Source organism: Rhopalosiphum maidis, chromosome 2, assembly GCF_003676215.2.
Source record: "Rhopalosiphum maidis isolate BTI-1 chromosome 2, ASM367621v3, whole genome shotgun sequence".
Lineage (NCBI taxonomy): Eukaryota > Metazoa > Arthropoda > Insecta > Hemiptera > Aphididae > Rhopalosiphum > Rhopalosiphum maidis.
Window position 1 is genome coordinate 22,881,142 of NC_040878.1, and position 21,329 is coordinate 22,902,470.

Here is a 21,329-nt window from a genome sequence, read left to right on the forward strand (position 1 = left end):
GGATTCCGCACTTTGTTATCCGATACGAATTAAACACTTGTATAGAGATAACATTTCTTAAGCTCCGTTAAAATATGCAAACTGCACAGATATTTAAAATAGCTCATTGCACAATAGTCTGTAGATCTTTGTTGAAACTTGACGAATATTTTATGGAAATCAATCGAAAACTGCGGATTTACATCCGTTTTAAACATTGATTTATACAGTAAATAATTATATTTATTGATTATAGATGATTCAACACGGCATTGCCCGTAAAAAATTAAATAGGTAGATAATTTTAACACAATCATCGGAGTGATCTCTACTAAATATAGGATACAAGTCTAAAATAATTTTATTGTATAATTATAAAAACTATTTTGTAACCAATAGCAATCATATATAAACAAAAAATATCCGTTTTTCGTGAACCAACAACATTTTAATTTCCCCGTATGTACTATTTTAATGCAAAATTTAAAAAAAATTGGCTTTAAACTTCGCATCCTTGTGTTACACATGTACCAATTTTCAGAAACACGATGTTCACTTTGCTGTCCACTTTTCTGTGGATCACTCACACACACGCTAACATTATATTTTATTAATATAGATAATATATTTTTTACATAAATACGTCGAGAGGTTATCGTGGCAAGTTTTTTGACGTAATGATGTAAAATAATTAACGCAAATAATTGTCATGCTAATATGTTATATTTATATATCATTACAAGTTTCAACTCCGAGGGCACTCCGCGGATTTCTGCGTACGGGACGAATATATTTATCGTGATCGACTATATCAATATTATTGTACAGTATACCAAGTACCAACTCCCCTATAATTAATTACACATAATGCATTAAAATGTACATATTTAATAACCAATGCTAAATTTAAGAAAATATCTCATAATGATGAATAGTATGTCACAAATGGTCAGTATGTAAATGAACACACTAATGAATAAACTATTAAATCTATTTCATGATTTTTTTTTCCCCATTATTTAGTCCAATGGTATTCTAAATTATAATATTTAGTATTGAATATTGATAAAATAAAATTAGATTTTTCGAAATCAATCACACATATTTTATAGATGGAAAACATTCTTGAACATTAAACATTGGTAAAATTATGTATTAAACACAAACTCATAATGTCCTACTTCTAATGTGATGTATACATACGTATTAAGTACCTACTACAACAGTTAATAAATGTGTGTATCCTTTATTCTTAATATTATAGTCTATCTACTACAGAGTGTTTGTTGACTATGAAAGAGGAAACAATGATAAATACAATTTATTAAGTTTAATATTATACTCACATTTATAAATGCTAATTAATATTTATTTGTTACAAAACAAATTTTAATAGTTTAAAATATATTTTTTCTATATTGTACTATAATACCTATTATAGTAATATAATGAATATAATAGATTTAAAATATGTAAATAAGCATACTCGTACTAATAGTTTTTCTTACGACCAGATTAAAAAATATATTTTGCTAAAAATACCTATATAGTTATTATAAATTAATAATAAATTTTAAAATATAATACATTTTGTTCACATCCATGATAAAAAAAATATAGATATACATTATATTATATATATGTGTGTATATATATACATTTTATATGAGTATCGGATATGATATGTGGAGTAACTCTTCTAGTATACCCAAACTGAAATGGTATAAAAAAGTCTAGAGGAAATAGTCAAAACTTTTGTAGCCAAAATAGGTAACTTAAGAAAAAACCACACGATATTTCGCCATAGTGTAGCCACTGTAGCCGGTCTCAGGGTATCGCATGGGGATGTGCAAAAGAACTGATTTTTGTCGAGCCATGAAATATTTTTTCGCTGGACATAGTATTATATGTATATAAATACATATTATTCTAAATATTAATTATTAATAAATAATTTATCATTTCCAGCTCACAAAATAATGTTTTTAGGAAATATAAAAATACGCATGTTTTTTCGTCAATAATCGTTAAACAACAACAACCAGGCACCGGCCAGATGAACTGCTTATAAAATCAAACAATGTAAAATTTTTACCTACCTACCCTCCCCCACCCTTACCCAAATGATTCCGCTGAGTTCTGTCAAGGGACAAAATTTAAAAAAAAACATAATATCGGTTTTGAGTCTTTTTTGTGTGAATTTTACGGTGATTAACCCAATTGATAATGAGATCATTTTAATCCTTCACGGTGAACCAATTGTTTTCATTTTTGGCATGTAAACATTTGATTGGTTGTGTTTATAGCTTGCAAAAAAATACATAATTATTATTCATTAAAAATGTTATTATAAGTATTTATTTGCTTATTTTTTTAAATCCTAATTATTTATGCAGATATTCGTATGCACGTGATATGTATTTAATTTTGTTGGATACAAAATAGATTACCACATTATATAAACTGGAAAAAATTAATAAAATAAACCTCAAGGATTTGACATGGAAAAAATACTCACGCCACGGATCACGGTGTGGCATTTATAAATATCGCAGACTGCTCATTAAATCATAATTATTTATGGTATCACCTAACATTAATGTATTTAAATTCAAAGGAGTACTTAGTTATTCAAAATAACTTTCATATTTATGAATATATAAAATTGTAAATGATAATTTATTTGTTATAAATTCGTTTTGCAATAATATAATATGTATTAATATAAAAAAATATTTTCTAAAAAGTTAAAAACGTTTTGAAGTAATGAGTGAAGAAATTTAAATGGATCATGTTTTATACTGTTTTACGTTGATAGGTTTATTTATCATTATTATTTTACCATGGAATTTAAATTTAATTTCTTTTTATAACTCTTAGATACATAAAATACTATGAATGTATTATTATAATTATTATTTATTTTTTCATTAATTATACATTTTCCATTAATACTAAAAAAGTAAGTTAGTAATTAAGTAAATAAGTTATGATAAATATTGTTTTAGTAAATTTTGTGAATTATTATCGTTGAATTTACAAATCATGTCCGTATGTTAGTATATTAAAAACAAAAATAAATTATTAAAAATTTTAAAATTTTGAAAATCATTTCATTAGAGTTGAATCGTAAATATAGACTTAAACACGTTTAATATAATATTCTATAATCATCTTAATTACACATTTAGTTCATAAATTGTATTATATATAAGATAAATTGTAATTTAATTTTATCATTTTTAATATTGTCTAGCTGATATAAGTTTAGCGTATGTTTTATTAGCTTACTGCACATCTGTTATCCTTCTATATATCTAATATCAGATATTGTATTGTTCGAAAAGTACCTGCGATGTGTGGTGACTGATTAGCTTGTTTGAATGTCTTGTTTGTTATTGTCGTATATTATAGACGGCTATTAACATTAAAATTTAATATATATGGAACTCAATAATTTAATAAAGATATAATAATATGTAATAATATATGTTTTAGCGAGGAGAATAAAGTCCGAGAAGCTAATTGTGCTGAGGCAACAAACAATATTATGTAGTTTAAACACCACTGCTGCCGTACGTGCGGGGAGAGTCCCGTTGCTGTCATAGAGTTCGGCGGGAGTGTTTTAGGTGAGACGGTCGTACCTCGTACGGGGAGTGGTGAACGGACGTCTCATGGACTTAAACAATGTTTTATGTAATAAATGTGTTTCTGACCATAACAATTGTGTTGTGCTTTATATTTGGAGTCATTTTATGTTCAATATTTGAGGGTTGATCCAGGCTAGAGTATACATACCATTGGGTCGTTTAAATGGGAACGAGCGTAGAACCAATAAACTTACGGCCATCGCACCTCAATATAAGCTAACAGTGTCGGTCAAATTAATTGTTGGATAGTTATTAACTTCGATAATACGAAAATAACACATTGTAGATTTTAGTGCGTATTACTCGTAGATATTATAAACAATAATAGGGGTAATTAGTGAAAACCAATCATAAATTTGGTCAAATAATAATTATTAAATAGTAAAATATTAACAATTATTCGTTCTAACTTATTCCTCTTTATTGTTATACATGATAACAACTTTTATTTTCTAATTTTACTAGGATCATAATAACGGTTGAAATAAATTCCATCTAAAGATTAGAGTTTCGTTTTGTAATGAATAGTGTGCTATAATACCTATATAAAAAGTTAAAATAAAAAAAAAAAATACATACTCAACAATATATGACTAAATTTAGAAGTCTTCAGAAAAAAAAAACATAATTAGGTATGGTAGACGTAGATATATAAATGTAGAGTAATAAGTTTTAATTAGTTAAATTCTACAACAATGCTGGACGAAAATTAAAGCAAATTAATATTATTTTGAGCCAAGGTCAAAGAATGAAATATATTATAGTATTAAAAGTAACAAATAGCTGCAAAGTAACGATGAGGATAATATATAGAGAAGAAATCACATCTAAGTGGTAAGCATGAACTGATGCACTGCAAGCAACCCGTTATAACCGAATATATATGTCTCGCAAAAGACATAGTATAATACTTGCAGGAGTGTAAATTATTTTTTCGTAGACAATATTTTACATCGTAAATTGTTCTCAGTATTAACAATATTCATAGTTATTGATATTCTGAATTTAACGTTATTATAATAAAATAAATGTTATATTATTGTTCGCTGTTTATTGCTGCAGCATTCCTTTAATTAAAAATACCTATTTCTAATTAATATTTGACGTTCTTGATAACTTTTGATTACTTGTGGTAGTGTTTGTTGTTTTTAATACATTTTGTAGCATACTTCTATAGTTAAAAACAGTAATAAAAATTATTTATTTTAGTGACTAAATACAAAACACTGTTTAATTTGTTAATAAATTATACCTATCTAATAACTTACACATAATAAGAGCTGTTTTAGTGCTGTTTTTCAGCTGTAAGTAACTTATTGTTAGTTATTTGTTATTTATATATATTGCATATTTATAACTTTATGCGAGGCCATCCGGAGAATGTTTCTTTATTAAGAACAGTTTTATAGGCAAGCTCCTAAAAAATGCTTAAAAACTAATAATTACTATGATTATAAATACACGGGGAATGGTAAGTTTCTAAATCAACTTATGTAAATAAGTTAAATAATTTACTAAAATGTAAATTCCTACACTAGATATTATTTATAGATAATTTATTACACTAAATATGTAGGTATTTGTTTATGATTAAGTATATTGTATATATTAATCATTCATGCTAATTATTTCTTTCGTAATTTCTTTCCCACCGCTTTTCATTCAAACTTAGGTATGAGTAAGGTTAGTATAATAACACTTTAAACAGTTAGGTAGTACTGTAATATATACAATTTTAACAATACTCGTAGTATTATTTGGCTATTTATTACTCGTAATAAATAACAAATTTACATATCACAAGAAAGCGTACAATTTTATTTTTGTTTATTTCCATGAGAGTTTCATAATAATTATTAAGTACTTATTAGATTATTGTTGAATAGAAACTTACATATATAATTTAATTCCTCGAGTTTCCACTTATATACTGTATTAAATTGTATAAGTACACAATCCACATGTAGAAACTTATATTAATTTATACAACTGATCATATTATAATGCCTAACAAAATCACTCGCATATACTAAATAGCATGAAAATATTATCGAAAATAAAATATCATGAAATTATTTGATTTATATAAAAATTTTATATATAGTGATATAAAATATTTTTCATTTCAATAATAATAATAAAAAAAAATATATCGTTAATATTTTACTTTATTTTTAATTCGGGAAATTATCTAGAAATATTATTTATTCCCTGAAGTGAACCACTACAATCTCCACCATAAATACACCATTGTCGATGAAAATGTACCTGCTTATTTATATTCTTAAAAACAAATCAAATTTATTTGGTTGCTATAATATTATTTAATAATACTTACTACTTTAAACGTATAATCCAAAAACATGAACAAAATATGAATATCGTATAAGCCACTAACACACTTTGAACGTACCAAAGTCTTAAAAAAGGTAAGTTCTAAATTTTTATGTGAAAAAGAAACCACAGTTTTTAAATACGAATAATAAAAAAAAATATGTTTTAATAATACGTTGATCTTAAATTGTATTTTATGATAACATTGTTTTATTCACATTTTCACCAAATCTCAAAAGCTTTTTAATGTTTGTGTCAGATACATTGGTGCAGCTAGGCCACTTGACGTGAGGAACAATTGGGAAAATAAGCTTGTAGTCAATGTAATTTAAAACCAATAATATTCTTACGGATTAAAACAAAAATACCAAATCTGTGAGCAAAATATAAAAACACTAGCGATATAAAATAATTATCAAAAATAAGATAGTATTAGTATGTATTAATATTTAAAAACAACACAAAGTGATTATTTTGATAGTAAACACTAATTTATTATATCGAAAAGTATGAATATTTTTGAAAATATTTTTGCTATACATTTTGAATAAATGACATTTTTACATTATTAAGCATATCTGTTGACTTATAAGGTACTGTACATTTACATAACCATTATAATTTTAATTAACTCTTTAAACGATAATGTCATACTTTTTAATTTTACATACTGAAACAGAAAATGTATACATACAAATTCAATTTTTAACGTGTAGTTAATTAGTTATAAGGTTTAAATAAATCGATTTGCAATATTTATATTATTTATATGATTTAATTGTATAAATTCGATATTTTTAAAGCAAATCTTATCGTTGTCGTTGAGTAAATAAGATCACAACTCCAAGCAAATAAGATTTAGTTACCATAATTGAAATTAGAATAAATATTATATTTCTCATCAAAATTGTATGATGCCCGATCATAATTTTTTTAAGCTATATGATTCACTCATAAATTAAATAAAACGTGACTTTTGAACAAGTCCATTATAGTTTTGGTCAAAAATTAAATTGATCAATATATAAACAAAATAGTATGAAACCAAGCAAAACGTGCAGATTTTTAAAATTGCACCGACGAATAAAATCGAAAAATGGAATCGTATCAGATTGACTTTCATAAACGTTTATAGCTGAACTTTCCGCCTTTACTATATACCAGGGATGGGCAATTAACGGCCCGCGTTTGCCAACCATTTTCAACTGGCGCAGTCAACGGTGGCCCGCGCTACATTTCAAATTCCCTAATACAAATATAAAATGTTAGGATTTTTCTGTATTTTATTTTATTATATTTATAAAACTGATATAATGTTTATTGTAAAACGTAGATATGAATTCTTATCTAATATCGAACTATAAATGTCAATTGTAAATTTTATTGACTTTTTTTAACGGCTATCAAAAAATTGGCACTCTAATAATGCTCCTTTAAATGCATAACTCATATTCACAGTATGTAAAATAAATCGCTTTACAATATTGTAATGAACATTTAAATTGTTGGATACCAAAAGAAATTGTACAGGATTAGTTTAAATAGAATTTATCCGAATGTAAGTATTCAAATCGAGGTAACGACAAACAGCGTTTTATTTTTTCCAGTAATTTAGTATAATATATCTTATATATAGTTAATAAATAAGATCTCATTCGTCAATCACAGGAGTATGTGAATACGTATCAGCATTTTAAATGGTTTTGTATTTTTATACACTGTAAGTTTGAAAAAAGTAAAAAAATAGTCTTAAAAAGAAATTAATCTATAAATAATAAATCTATGATGTACTGAAATTCATACGTGCAGACATAATTGATTGGCTTATAATTTATATAAACACTACTACAACGCCCAACACACCACTGGGACACAAGATTACGCAGTACAAATAATTTAAATTAATAGCAAATATTTCGATAAATTATAAGTATTTGAGTATGTAAGTATCACATATTTTCTATATGTATACCTATTGAGCATAATGTACGAATTAATGATTGAACCGATGCGAATTCCACTGAATTAATATACAATTTTAACATACGTAGCTAAACTATAGTAATATAGTTATTAATAACACAAAACGAGCAAATTTCTAATCAGCTATACACTTTTGGAGGGAAATGGTAAGATATCTCATATTGTAATGAAGTTAGCATCGAGATAGGCACATTTTATGAAAATATGAAGGATACAGAATTTTAAATAAACGCATGGCATAAATATAATTATTAGCAATTAAATTAAATAAACTTAAATTAAAATTAATTTTTTTTAAATTATATTTAAAAATGAAAAGACCGTTTTGGGAAAAAACATTTAATGACTCAATACAAATGTGTTGGAAAAGGAACGTTTTGTTTCATTACGGAAAAAAACCTTTTTGACAAATAATGAAGGAAATAGTCCGTTGTGCAGTGAATTTCTATTCTAAATATATTCTAAAGTACCCTGTTAACATTGGAAAAGGTATATTTTGAAGTAAAATGGAAAAAGATTGTTTTGCATTGAGGAAATCTTGGAAAAAGAACGTTTTGCAGAAAACGCAGTCTTACAATCATCGTTTTCTTAAGTAAAAAGACCGTTTTGGCTTATAATTATGTGACCATTCGAATCCCCACATAATTTACCATAAGAATCAATGTATAACTCAAAATTCTTAAAAATGGAAAAAGTACGTTTTGCATTGAGGCCCCTCAATTATAAATGGAATTGCACGTGAGTATATTATGTAGACCTTCACTGTACACAATACACAGCAATAGGCATCATTGGTATATTTGAAAATTATGAAATTCATTATAGCTAGTTGCGATAGAGATGAATACAATTTTAATGAAGTGGTTAATTTCAGTATCACGTGTTTAAGCTTTATCATATTCTCCTTAATAGCATGTAGTAAAATTTTTTTCGAGCAAATTTAATCTTTTTAAACTTCTGTAAATACCGACGTATTTATTATATGGTTAAATAACTTAAATAATGTTGGATGAACTTGTTTAAGGGTCATATATATATAAGTATTACTAGCGCTGTAACACGCGGAAACTAAAAATAAATATTTCAGGATGGATCCGACATTTTTTAAAAACATTTTAACAAAAATACAAAACTATTCTCGATTTACTACTTAATATTTACTTCTGAAAAATCTCAGAAGAACAGGACCCTTAGACTTCCCATCATGATTCTGTCCGGACAATTTTTGTTACTCTGAATTTTCCTTATTGTATATATAAAAGCAGAACAGGACTTTTTTATGTTCTAATTTATTATGTGACGAAACCATTTAACTTTTTTTCCAATTTATTTTCATATAGATGTTCCAAATACCCTCTTGAGTGTCACTACATCGCCCGATTTTTCATTTTTTTTTTTTTTTTTTTTTTTATCTGGTGGGGTAGGTTGTATTTAAAGATTACGGGTTTTTAGCGTGTCATTTAAATAATTAAATTATTTTTTTTTTTACAAAGTTATTTCTAAATAATCCTACGGTTAAATCAATCTTATTATTTCCAATTTTATTTTATTTTTTATTTCAGTTATAAATATCATAAATTAAGTTAAATTATAAAAATGTTTAAATTACATGGCTAGGCTTAATAGTTTAATTATAATAATACAACAATTTATGAAATACTAATCGATTATTTAAAACACGATCGAAACCGGGTTATTCGGCTTGTATAATAAATAATAATATATAATATGTATATTTATTTATTTAATGGTATAAATAATATAATATAATCATAGTAAGTTTGTAATGAATAGTGATTCGTTTGTAAGTGAATTTATACTATTTCAATTAAAATCAAATTTTAACTTGAGAAATGCATTTAAATAAAAATGGTAAATCCACTCATATGTTTACAAAAAAAAAAAAAAATGACGAAAAATGGTCGAATGCAATTTATGCCAAAAACAATCCAGAAATAAATGAATTATTAATTTATTAATATATGAGTCACCTTAAGTTTATGATTTGCACCACATAAAACTAGATAAAATTGCATCATGTAATCCTCACAATTTTGTATACCTACCTATAAAAATTGTAATTTTTGCTATTTTCGCCTCATCAACATTTTAATTTGCATCACTTTACATGATAATTCACGATTGAGCATAAACCTTTTTGCAACCTTTTGAGCATAGAATATTTTATGCGATGTTGCCACATATAATTCTACATAAGCCGATAAAATTATAATCCGCTAATGAAATTAAAAAAATAGAATTTAATTTCCAAGCTTTTAATAAATATTTTACATCATTATTATCAAACAGATTTATATATTATATAATGTGACTATTATTGACTTTTGAATATTTTGATTTTATTATTTCATGTCATAACTGTTATTATTATTATTATTTTTATCAAATAGATCTAAATACCTACTATTTTAATGTGACTAGGTATATTACATATTGACTATGAAATTATGTTTTTTTTTGAATTATTATAATTATTTGAATAAATATATATGTATAATGCAGTTAAAAATTGAAAATGGCAACATTGCAGAGTTTTTTATGTTCAATTGTGTCTTAGCCACTTTACAGTAATTACATTTTTTTTTCAAACCTAGTAATGTGTGTTTGAAATCCTTCATTAATCAAACGCATTAGAAATTGCAATAGATATATTTTGAGAAAGAAGAAAATTATTGGTATGATATACATAAAGTAAAAATTAAAATTAAAACTAATTGTAGTTGTAAGTATACCTACATAGTTTGTGAATAAATGAGTAATATTACAGTTAATAAAAATATGTATAAAACCAGGATATCATAGTTCACTAAACAATAATTTTCATCATATTTGTTCACATCTAAATCTAATGTGCTATAACTGATATAAGCTTGGTATATTAACAGGTAAATTCAAACAAATCAAATTGTTACGAAAATAATTACATATATATATAATCACATGTTCTGTCACGGCATAGATAATTAAAACTAATATTTAGGCCAAGGCACAAATTATATATTTTTTTAGCATAGATTACATACGTATTTAAATGTACCTACTTAACTTAAACCTAACCTAACCTAACCATTAAAGGCATCAATATCGAGTACTAAAATTTACGCAAAATATCATTTTCCTAAAAATTATCGCTCTTATTTGATTATACAAAACAATTTTGTAATTAAGATTCAAAAAAATTGTCAACAATTAACTTGATGTTAAATTAAAAATCTCAATGTATCTGTATACAAATATTGCGACATGACATGAAATTAATTTAATTTAATAATTATTTTTTTATGAAGAAAATTAAATTCTTAGTATTTTGTTTGTTATCCTTTTAGTTTTGTGATGAGATTATTAAAACAAGGAAAAACAAAAAAGAAGTTGTACAAGAGGTTTTTAAAGTATTTAATTAAGAATTAAATAAAATGTAATTTTTATAATCTCTTTAAAAAAATAAAAAATTAAATTTATAAAAGTATTTTATTAATTTTTTCATTATTCAACGATGGTGGTGATGGATTAGTTTTTTTTTACCAGTGAACGTCGAACGTAAATTTAATATTCAAGTTTTAGTCGGTCGTATTCATCTATAAATTCAAAGTTTAATCGCATACATGGAAATAGTGCAGTGTTATAGTAGGTACCTACCATAATATGCACATTAAAATGAAATACCAACTACCATTATAGACTATATTTTAATTTAATTAAATATAGGCATATATACCACGAAGTAACCTACTGTCCTGCAAGTCAGTTAGTCTTCGAATAACTACATCTGAGAAATAATAACGATCTATTTGATTATTATAAATTTATAAGCAGACAACTGTAGTAAACATTTCAATAAATACTTGAAGCAGTGTTGGATAAAATTGACGAAAAATACAGAACTGTACTGGGAGACAATCTCTGATCAACAAAACACAGACCCATAACTTCATAATTTAAAGAATAACATTATGTATACATCCTTCAGTCTACACACTGCACTACTGCGTATGCACAATTAATAGTAATATATAGGTACTGTAACGATTGTCGTCTATCGACATTATACATTAGTCCTTAAGTAGGGGACACGCCGCTAACATTCTGAGTGTGAGGAATGGCGAACGGGGCTAACACCGGGCTGACCGAGGGTTTTAAGGCGCACGGCGGTGTATATAATTATGAACGATGTGTGTTTGACGGAAGTATGCGACACGGAGAAGAACACAACTGCAGTGACAACTCCGCGACTATCCGTACGGCCACCATTAAATATCCCCACTCACGGCACGTCAACATCTACCCCGATCGGTAACCCAATTCATATATTTATATATTTATATATGTAATACAGCAGTACTCATTATACTTTTACAATAATCTATTATAATAATAATATACGTCTTATATGCTTATGTGCTTTACTTAAATAAGGTAACCCTGATCTTAGTATTAATATTACACCCCCGAGTCCCCGGCACCTCGTTAATAGAAACATAACTTACGCCAGTACGGTCGGAAGACGTCGGCCCGGTGAAGAGGGGACGTTACATTACTTTGAAACCAATAAACATTTAATATATTTTCATCTAGTGAATTTATTATGATATTTGTTTTGTAGAAAACCCAGTCTTATTTTCTATAAAAAAAACCCTAAGGAATCGGGATTTGTTTTAGATTTTTAGTAGATTAATCAGTTTTTTCAACATATAATATTACTACTAATATATTTTTCGACTAATTTGCTTTAATTACCATGAGTAGTACCGATAAATCTCGAATTGTTTTACTCGTTATACCGTGAGAATGCACTCAGCTCATCTTAGTTTAGGACACTCAGTATATACTGTAGGCGCGCTCTGTTCGATAAAACTATAAATTAATATAATCTTTTTTATATTATTCACCGTAGAGTTCAATGGGAAGTGCTGGTGTTTCCTAATTTTTCAAATATATACATTTTCTCAAATAATATAAGTTTTTATTAAAAAGAACACACAAGAATCATATTGAATGTTTTATAAATTCAATATAATAAAATACAATAAAATCAAAATGTATTACTGACTACAGCCTTTTTAAAAAAACATAATACCATTATTGTACATTATAAACGTATACAAAATATTAAATAATATCATAATAATCTTTAAAATGTTTAATAACCTAAAATAAACTTAGAGTTAAATAATTTTAAAATATTAGACTTCTTAGTAAAATAAATTATATGACAAACTTAAAAAAAAATGTATAACTTCATTGAATAAAGTGTGAAATTTCTTCGTTCTATATCGCGTGTATCACTAGAACTTCTCACACCAAAATAAGTATACTAATCATTCCTATGTAATATAGATCCTGTCAAGTAGTTAAACAATATGTTGACTAAGTATTTAATTTTACAATTGATTTTATTTGTCGTCGTAGGTACTTATATGTAATATTATAAAATTACATATTACTTAGTTTCCATACTATATCACGTCTTGACGTCGTGTAAAGCTTAATTATAGAAATATAGTGATTTTTTTTTAACATATCACAAAATAACTGTAATGAACTGTATTTTATTAAATTATCCAACTAAACAATTTAAGGGTGTTATAAAAATTAGACATCCTAACGAAAACAGCGGAACTGTAATACGTGCATTTTTTTTTAAATTTAATTTTTGAAGTGGATAAAAATACAGTTGACGTCTTTTGTCCTTTATATTCTATTTTACCTATGGTTATAAATTTATAATTTATAAAACTGATGTAAAATTATTGCATTTGTGCTATAATACTATATTATCTGAATAATAATAAACATTTAATAAGACATTCTATGAAAACATTTACTTTTACGAATTTGCCTTACTAAAAGAATAACAAGTAAAGTAAATAATATGTTATGGAAAATGATAGGTGACTCGAGAAAACTATATACTTTTACAATATACATATAAAATTAGCAGAATTTGAAGAGTATGTAGAAAGTTTCATAAATAGTTTTCATAAAGTTTATCCTTATAGGAAAGAAACCTACATTTTAGCATCATAATATTAAAATAAAAATTTAATTGTATGATGGGAATTTCTTTACAATCGTCCACAATTATGCTATATGACAATATTTTATTAAAGTTAAATACATAGTTTATTTAGATTAGTACAATTAGTTTCAACACATATGCTGAATGAATTCTAAGTATACCTAGATATAATTAGACAGATTTAATAAGGTAAAACGTAAAATAATAAAATGGAATATGTAAAATAAAAAATTTAAAATATATATGGCTAGTAGGTACTTAATTCAGTTGTACATGATATACGTCGATATAATATGCTTGAGTGAATAATAAATAATAATAATTAATACCTTTATAAAATTGTTAAAACAATAAATAACAGCAATTTTCATTTCCTGGTGACTATAAATTCGTTATTCTTCGATATATTCGTCTTTATTTATAGACTGGTAAGCAGCTCCTAGAAGCCAGTTCAAAGAAAAACGATTTCCATACTTCTGAAACTAAAATATATAAGTATTTAATTATATTATTCAATAGTCATAATTTTAAAACTTAGATAGTAAAATTGATTTATTGACGTTATAAACGAACAGTCAACTGAGCACCTTCAGTAATACCAAATCCATGATGCAATAATACATACACAGTGCACATAGGTCAAATAAAAAAAATTTAATACTCTTTTGAAATCAAAACGATCGATAAAACAATCTTAAAAACAAAATCATACCATAAATTGGTTACTGATATAGTGATACATCATAAATATCTGTGTATACGCACAGACTGATGCTTGATTGTAAATAATAACAACTTACGCAATGCAGCACGTTTAAAAGTCTCAACAACCATCGGTTTTTCAAACATACCTATTAACGATTAGTATTATATGATGTAAATAAGAACAATACGAATGAATATATACTGATACCAATACAATAGGATAATATGATATAAACATTTTAACGTACCTACAGTTGAATGCAGTTCTAGGTGAATAATACGGTCTTAAAATCTAAAAGTGCGAAACGCGGACACTTTGTATTATTATAATATATATAAAGTATACGTATAATATAATTAAGTATAAAGTCATAACTAATTTTATTAAAAATGTTTTTAAGTTTAAATATTATTTTATAAATCTAAGTATCTAATACATTATATATATATATATATGTATGTTATGGTCAAATAACTGTATAATCGGGCGTTGTGGTGCAATGCCCGGACAATGTGGACAATTATACACTTTGCCCGGGCATTGTATAGAATGACCAGAGCACAGTGGGAAATTACAATTAATTAATTAAAAATGTATAAAAAAATTTTGTTATCTTAATAATTTACAATAATTTATTTTATGAATATTGACAATTTTTTTTTATTTATTTTTGCAACTTATAATACATCTATAACTAATTATCATGACATATAAAAATACATAGTTTACCTGCAGTCCTACACTTACATTTATTTGTCTTGCATTGCTGATTACAGTTACACCCATAGGCGCAATTTGAGTTTTAAATTTGGGGGAGCTATTATAATTTGCATGTATGTAAATTGTGTGTATGCTCCCTGAGTCCTGAGATATTTAAAGGTGGAAAGGAATATACAAACCATTTTTGGGAGGGGGGCTATGATTGATTTTGAGGGGGCTTATGAATTTGAGCCCCCTTCAAATTGCGCTTATGGTTATATCCTTGACCGCCAAGATTTGAAAATTTTCTAGCCGCTTCTCTTAATTATATCGGAGATGTAATTAGTATACACTATACATGCAGACGCGGAATCGAGATAAACTTACATTGCCCACAAACAATTAAGCACTGTACACAATGCCCAGCTATTGTATAACAATGACTAGGCAATGTACTCAAATTAAAAGCAGATTCAGCTTTGCCCAAGTATGACGACCATTGTGCACAATGCCCGAATTATACACTTTGACCGTAACATATACATATTTCCAAAAGGCGATATCGAAGTTATAATAAAAGTATCGTTTACGTTTATCGTTGAAATGTATTTCACTTAGACGACGACTGTCATATCGTCACGATGATAACAACAAATACTATTAAATTAAGACCAAAACTTATTAAAGATGGTTTTGATTACACAATATTAAGAACTGATTATTCTGACTTTTTATTTTATTCTTAATTTTTACGTTATATAATATATTTATTACATAACTATAAACATTAATATATAATAGTACAAAGTGTCCGCATTCTTAAACTTACATTTTTACCCGGCTATACAAAGTGCCCGTGTTATACAGTTTAAACAATAGACCATACAAAATTACCGCTTACTGTTATATGCATCACCGAAATTCAGTTCATGAGAAGTAAAAGCTATTGAAATATTTTTTTCATAATTAGTTGCTTTTTTCGCAGTTTTTATAATTTCTGATTTAATAGTTTCCACGCATCTCTCGAAATGATGATAAAACTCATCATTTATATCCACATTACTGAAAATACAACATAATAATTAATTGCAGTGAATAAATAGAAAATATCACTAAAACATAAATGCAACACATCTATAACATTTGTACTTTACTAAAATTACAAATATTAGATTCATGCTTAACATATTTATACTTTTAATGAATGCGTTTAGTCAAAACAAATTTTAACCTTTGAAAAAATAACTTATGTTATATAGAAAAATTTTGAATCAATTGTATGTAAAAATGTTTTATGTGTGTGGATGCACGGAGATGAAAATTTGATATTATAGTGATCATCTATTATAGGTAGGAAAATTGCTTTTCGTATTGTCAACACACCTATACCTGTACAACTAAAATATGTATAGTTGACTTTGTTTCCTTTGATTTAATTGGTGGATTTCCATTTATATTACCTTTGGTTATAAAATGTTCTTTCTATTCCCAGAATTGTTCGTTGTTTTATGTATTTGTCATCATCGTCATAACTGTCGGAATTTGGTAAAAGATAAATAATCTGTTCAGATTCATTGTTTACATCTAAAACAGCTACTGTATCTTCAATTGGAAATAATTTACCTAACCATAAACCCATTTTCATTAATAATTAACGAATAAATAATTAAAGTATTTAATTATATTTCAATATCTTACAAAGCAAATAATTAACTGATATCCATGTAAAAATGGCTTCATCCTCATCATCTATTAAAGCCACTGAATAGGATTTTAATTTATTTAATGCATCGCCTTGATACCTGACAATACTTTGCACCTAAGAATAAATCATACTTGAGTATTTTTAGTATATTAATAAATAAAAGTAATACTTGATCGAAAATTTCATCGGCTTTTTCTGTTGACAATCTTTTAAAACCAGTCACCCCTCTAAATATAAGAGGTGGCCACCACATTTAAGAAATTGTTCCATAAATTATTTTAATGCCGTTAATAATTTGAGTATATAAGTGCCCTCTATATCAAAATAATTATGTTTAATCATACATTTTTGATTTAACTAAATTACATTTATGTTTATTTGAATTAAAATACAATACTTTATTCTTTTTTGTCATCAATATAGGTAAGTAAACCACGATCTGTTTCGTGAAGATACGTTTGGTGTAAAACAAAACTACCACCCTTAAATATTTAAATAAAATAGTAATTAATAATTATTATTGTTGTAATCTTAGAAATACATTATAATTAAATAATAATATGATATTGGTATAATCACGTAATGACATACGTGCAAGTCACGGTATAGTATGTCTGTATAAAAAAAAATTCATCATACATGAGATATTATAATTTTAATATTAATTAAAAATAACTCAAGGTACTTATAATAAGATGAAATAGATAGTGTATAGAAGATAATACTTAGATTTGAATAAACATCGTATTGTTTTCAAATATTCTTATGAATTTATTATTTTGGCTTAATACAATAACCGGCGAAGGGATTTAGACACTAATGGAATATTAGATAAATGTGTGCGCTATTGATACGTGGAGGTATATGCGGTATTTAACGGTTTGATATTGGTAAAACTGTGTGGAACCGAGAAATAAAATTGTCTGGGTTAAAACTCAGTTAAATTCAACTTTGTCAATACTCATACATTTCTGAACCTAAAATATATAAGCGTTTAATTAGATTAGATTATACAGTAATCGTAATGTTAAAACTTCAATTGTAAAGTTGACTTATTGACGTAGTATACAAACATTGATTGAAGTATCGATAGATAAACCAAATACTTGTTCCAATAATACATAAAACATAGGTCAAATCAAAACAAATTTATTTTGTGTCTATATCCAATTCTCCGTTGAAACATTCTTAAAAAATATATACTTCATAATAGTTACTGATACATTATAAATATCTGTATGCATATATAAGCTGATACTTAAAGTTATAAAGTTATAAACTATAACAACTTACGTTTTGCGACATCATTAAATTTTCCAATAATTACATTCCCGCCAGCATCATCTATTAACAATCAAATTTTGTGAATTAGAATTCAAGGTGTATTGATCAATACACCTTGATAAAATGATAAGAATAAACGTAATAATATTAATACGATGTGATAATATTATTATGTTTAAAAGTTAACATACCAATTAATTTAACTTCTAAAGCCAGGTCATAAAATAAAGAAATCGCTTCTATATATTTAGGTAAGGTTAATTTTCCTAAGATTTTTAAATAAGATTTAATCTCGGATAAACAGCCACTGTGATTTCCACCAGTTACGTTAACATCTAAATTTGAATAAATAAAGTGACAGCATAACAAATATTAATTGCAGTGAAAATAGAAAATAACACTAAAACATAAATGCGTTACACCTATGATCGTTTTCACCTAAATATACAGAATATCTACCTTATAACTAACAGATGACAAATTCATATTCAACTTATTTAAACTTTTAGTAAGTAAAATTATTTATAACAAATTTTACTCTTTTTGAAAGAAAAAAGAACATACCCATCGCCTGTGTATTTATTATTGCAGCATGGATTATCAGTGCGAAATCTACCAAAAAAAAATGCAATGTATTTTCTTCAAACCAAAATCTAAATAACTAAAATATTTATTTATTAATTATTATTTATATAAAAATAATTATTGGACTTCTATTTATATTTTACCTTTGGCTACACAATTTTTCTGTTGTTTTAATAATTCTAATTATTTTTATAGATGCATTTTTACTTGTTGATAATTTTTTTCTTCGTCTTCTGGTACAAAATCGGTAATTTTTAAAGATACAAGATCTAAATCTAAAACTGTTACCGATTTTTTGAGGTCTTTCACATTTTCTAAACATAAAAACGTTTTTATATTTTTAATAACAATTAAATAATTTTTTATATTTTGATATTTTACCACGGAGAAAATTAACTATTAACCACGTAAATAAGCCTTTATCATTATCATTCATTACAGCAACTGAATTGTCATCTATTTTAAGTACATTGTTATATTCATTTACCATATTTTTCACCTAAGAATAAATCATACTTAAAGATTTTGAGCACATTATAATAATAATATAAAAATTACTCGATTGATAATTTCGTCGGGTTCTTCACTTAACGCCATTAAATCATCTGTTACTCTCAAAAAAAGTGGTGGATTCCCACAATTAAAATTTGTAGTCTTAAATTCTCTAGCTTTCTTCAACAAATTACTTATTGCGAGTTTAATATCATTCTTTTATAATCAAAATATATAAGTTTAATGATTAACTTTAGACTTAATTAATTTAATTTTTGTTTATTTGAATCATAACACAATAATTTACTTTTTGTTCTACATCAACTTTTTGAGCTGAACTATTGTCTTGTGTATGACAAATATAGTTATATAGTTGAATATCACTACCTTTATATTTTAATAAGAAAAGTTATAATTATTTTTTGAGCTTCTAAATAAAATCTAAGTACATTTAAATTTAACGGTGGTATAATATTCATGATATACGTGCAAGACACTATATACTTAGCCATGACTTTTCATCTCTGTTTAAACATAATTTTTTTTCTATATTACTTAGGACATCCACGATGTATTCCAAATCGGATAATGCAGATAAAGCATCATTATAGATTCTTATAGTAGTCTCAAAAAAATGACTTAAACTGTTTAAGGCGAGTTGAGCAATTTTAAATTCATCTTTATGAATATTTATAGTGCTGTCCTCTTTTTCTAAATGAACATCAATATCGCTGCCCTCTTTTTTTGTATCAATATTTATAGTACCTTGCCTTCACTCTCATTGAGATTTACAATGATTTTTGTACCTATAAAATTGTGTTATTTATCAATATTTTTACTATAGTAAAAATAACATTTGTGTACTCGAAGTAGCGAAAAACGATTAATTTTATATCGAGTTATCAAATGTTAAACGCTATTGAATTTGAGTTTGAAGTTTCGAGATTCAACATAACAATAACGTACTATATTATATTTTACTATTTTAGATTCTAAAAATATTGAAAAATTTGAATACGCAATACGCCTCAAACGCATATTAAAGACGATATTTTTTTCAATATTTCTAAATTTATATAAGAACAATTTATGGGGACATGTCAATTACATTTTTAAAAACTAAAACAAACAATTGAAAAAAGTTTAAACATAAACTGAATAAAAATTAAAAGTAATAAATTAATATTTAATTCAAATGTTTCAATAATTATCAGAAGTAAATCAACACTGTAAAAGTTTATCAAGTTCCTGTGCTTTATCTGTGCTGAGTTAGAAGTCTATCTTACTTAAAGACTAGATTATGCATATTTTATGATCATCTTAGTTTTACAACGTATATAATATAAATAATTGTAACATTTTTCAAACTTCCATGAATAATGTATATTTAATTACAACAAAATAACTAAAATAAAATTATGACAAATCATAAGAAATCATCAAAAATATTTAGATATATGCTGAATTTCGAAGCACCCTTCTACTTCCTTCAGAAACGACCTTTTAATACAATGTTTAATCAATAAATTTAACACATCAAATACACTTAATCTACCTTTTATAGCTTCTTTACTAAAATTTTTATAGCTAAAATTTCACTCCTAAAAAGATATTTCGTTAGACATTTTATAAAAAGATGCAGCTTATACTTTAGATTCAGTACTTGTATAACATGCCTTACTACTAATATTATAATAAAATAAAACATTCAAACTAGTTATTCATATCTTACATACGCAATTATATTAAAATCCGTTTTTTATCTTAAAGCGTACATCTGATTAAAATAAAAAATAAATACTTTTTTAAAAACAGCAGCAAATATTGTAGATTTAATAATTCTTACGTCTATATTAACTACACAATATAAATCAT